Here is a 4171-nt window from a genome sequence, read left to right on the forward strand (position 1 = left end):
TATGCAGATGTTTGTTTTTTTCTACAAAGTCTAATTTAACTCTTAGAAATCTAAACACAGATATTGGTATATTCCCTCCCCCCAAATCAAGGTACTGATTACACAAACCATAATTTTACCACTGTATTTATACTTCCGTTCACTATAGGGGGTCTTTTTTTAAAGAATTTAATCATTTTTATTCAGCAAGGATGCATTAAATTGATCAAAAGTAACAGTAAAGGCATTTATGATGTTACAGTTGATTTCTATTTCAAATAAATGCTGTTCTTTTGAACTTTCAATTCATCAAAGAATCCTTAAAGGGTTAATTCACCCAAAAATAAAAATGTCATTAATTACTCACCCTCATGTCATTCCAAAACCTTAAGACCTTCGTTCATCTTCAGAACACAAATTAAAATCTTTTTGATGAAATCAGAGAGCTTTCTGACCCCCCATACCCCCCCATAGACATAAAAAATTACCACTTTCAAGGCCCAGAAAGGTAGTAACGACATTGTTAAAATAGTCCATGTGACTACATTGGTTCAAACTTATGAAGCGACGAGAATACTTTTTGTGCGCAAAAATGCCCCAAAAATAATGATTTACAGTATCTCACAGACGTGAGTACACCCCTCACATTGTTGTAAATATTTTATTATAACTTTTCATGTGACAACAAATGACACTTTGCTACAATGTAAAGTAGTGATGGTACAGCTTGTATAACAGTGTAAATTTGCTGCCCCCTCAAAATAACTCAGCCATTAATGTCTAAACCGCTGGCCACAAAAGTGAGTACACCCCTAAGTGAAAATGTCCAAATTGGGCCCAAAGTGTCAATATTTTGTGTGGCCACCATTATTTTCCAGCACTGCCTTAACCCTCTTGGGCATGGAGTTCACCAGAGCTTCACAGGTTGCCACTGGAGTCCTCTTCCACTCCTCCATGACGACATCACAGAGCTGGTGGAAGTTAGAGACCTTGCGCTCCTCCACCTTCCGTTTGAGGATGCCCCACAGATGCTCAATAGGGTTTAGGTCTGCAGACATTCTTTAGCAAGGCAGTGGTCGTCTTGGAGGTGTGTTTGGGGTCGTTGTCATGTTGGAATACTGCCCTGCGGCCCAGTGTCCGAAGGGAGGGGATCATTCTCTGCTTCAGTATGTCACAGTACATGTTGGCATTCATGGTTCCCTCAATGAACTGTAGCTCCCCAGTGCCGGCAGCACTCATGCAGCCCCAGACCATGATACTCCCACCACCATGCTTGACTGTAGGCAAAACACATGTCTTTGTACTCCTCACCTGGTTGCCGCCACACACGCTTGACACCATCTGAACCAAATAAGTTTATCTTGGTCTCATCAGACCACAGGACATGGTTCCTTAGTCTGCTTGTCTTCAGCAAACTTTGCGGGCTTTCTTGTGCATCATCTTTAGAAGAGGCTTCCTTCTGGGACGACAGCCATGCAGACCAATTTGATGCAGTGTGCGGCGTATGGTCTGAGCACTGACAGGCTGACCCCACATCCCTTCAACCTCTGCAGCAATGCTGGCAGCACTCATACGTCTATTTCCCAAACACAACCTCTGGATATGACGCTGAGCACGTGCACTCAACTTCTTTGGTCGACCATGGCGAGGCCTGTTCTGAGTGGAACCTGTCCTGTTAAACCGCTGTATGGTCTTGGCCACCGTGCTGCAGCTCAGTTTCAGGGTCTTGGCAATCTTCTTATAGCCTATGCCATCTTTATGTAGAGCAACAATTCTTTTTTTCAGATCCTCAGAGAGTTCTTTGCCATGAGGTGCCATGTTGAACTTCCAGTGACCAGTATGAGAGAGTGAGAGCGATAACACCAAATTTAACACACCTGCTCCCCATTCACACCTGAGACCTCGTAACACTAACAAGTCACATGACACCGGGGAGAGAAAATGGCTAATTGGGCCCAATTTGGACATTTTCACTTAGGGGTGTACTCACTTTTGTGGCCAGCGGTTTAGACATTAATGGCTGTGTGTTGAGTTATTTTGAGGGGACAGCAAATTTACACTGTTATACAAGCTGTACACTCACTACATTGTAGCAAAGTTTTTTCAGTGTTGTCACATGAAAAAGATATAATAAAATATTTACAAAAATGTGAGGGGTGTACTCACTTCTGTGAGATACTATAGTTTCTTCTCTTTCTTGTCAGTTTCCGACGTTGTTCACGTAAGCAACACGGCGCATAGTCGCATACGTGTGATGCTGATGCAGGAGCTGGCCAATACTGAGCTGGCATTCTGACATATAACACGGAAGCACTGCACTGTGTTTACAAAGCGAACAGCATCAGAGGCTGACACGGAAGAGAAGAAATTGAATAAAGTCGTCTTCTTTTTTTCGTGCACAAAATGTTTTTTCTCGTCACTTCATAACATTAAGGTTGAACCACTGCAGTCACATGGACTGTTTTTAACAATGTCTTTATTGAAAGTGGTAATTACGTTGCAGTCTACTGGGGGTCAGAAAGCTGTCGGATTTCAACAAAAATATCTTTGTGTTCTGAAAATGAGCAAAGGTCTTAAGGGTTTAGAACAATATAAGGGTGAGTAATTAATGACTGAATTTTCAATTTTGGGTCAACTAACTCTTTAAAATATATCACTGTTTCCACAAAAATAAATAAATAAACGTTCAGAATAAGAAATGTTTCTTAAAGGACCAAATCAGCAGATTTTACTTTTGAAAATATATTAAAATAGAAGACCGTTATTTATAATTATATTTCACAATTTTACTGATTTTACTGTATGGACTGACCATACACACAGAAAAATAGTAATATTGTAAATTTAAAAGAACTGTTTTCTATTTGAGTATGTTTTAAAATCTAATTTATTCCTGTGGTGTCAAAGCTGAATTTTCATCATCATTACTCCCTTCTTCAGTGTCACATGATCCTTCAGAAATCATTCTAATATGCTGATTTGCTGCTCAAGGAACATTTCTTATTATTAATGTTGAAATCAGTTGTGCTGCTTAATATTTTTGTGGAAACCGTGATAAATTTTGATCAGTTTAATGTGTCCTTTCTTAATAAAAGTATTAACTTCTTTAAAAAGAAATGCTGACCCCAAACTTTTAAATGAGTCAATGTAGTTTTAACCCATATTAATTTGGTAATATTAAATTATTTTAAACAAGTACTTTATAGGTTCAATATTTTCTTTCCAAAAAACTGAAAATCAGGTGCTGCTTATTGTGTTTTTCCCTTTCTGACTATACATACTTTTTTTTTTATTACTATTATTTATATAATGAAGTCACTGTCCAAATCAAGATCCTTGTCTGGTTCGTCATAGGGGCTGGTATTAAATGCCTTTAGATAAGTAATGGTTATCAGTTTTTAGGGTGTGTTCAGGGTTTCTATGCACTTAAATAATTGATCCCTCCTTTCTTAAGTAATTTATTGTTTTCTAGCGTCAGCTTGGATTCAGTCTTATCTCCATGGAGATTTATAACACAGAACTTAACACTTTGCTGTCCTTATTCCTCAATCTAAATGGTGGCTACAATACTAAAGCTTTTTTATGCTGAGCCCTTTATGTTTTTAAAAGCTATAAAAAGTCTTAATATACCGTCAACCTCCAGGAAATGAAGGAGCATTTGTCTTGAACTTAAATGTGCACTTTGAAACCTCCTGCTGGCTGCTCCTATGTTTTCATAATCAATGTATGCAACATCACAGTCACTTATGAAAACAACTGCTTATATGACACCCAAGCAATTACATTGCAGTCCAGTATCTGTTCACTGAGACTATGTAAATGAATGTATCCTCTAGAATCTCACAGTTTTACTGCTTAACAGCCACTCTGACTCAAATAATAAAGCTGTCCTCTGGTACCATCTTCCCCTTGCGTGAAAAGTCCAAAAGGCACATGTTGTGCGTGGTTAATGGATAGGGTTTTTTTTTTTTGATAAGATGCACAGCATTTCAGATTTCACATATTAATGTCTCAAACCACCAAGAATCTCTTGGTTTTGAAGTCCTTGCCTAACTAGTGATTTGCTGCTTACTTTGTTTGCAGTACAGCACATTGGAAACTTAAAGAGTGAATCTCTCAGACTGGTGATGACGTCCATTCACAGCCCTCAGTGGTTGATGGTGAAAATCAGCACACAATGGAGCAAAGTCTA

This window comes from Ctenopharyngodon idella, chromosome 15, assembly GCF_019924925.1.
Source record: "Ctenopharyngodon idella isolate HZGC_01 chromosome 15, HZGC01, whole genome shotgun sequence".
Classification (NCBI taxonomy): Eukaryota; Metazoa; Chordata; class Actinopteri; order Cypriniformes; family Xenocyprididae; genus Ctenopharyngodon; species Ctenopharyngodon idella.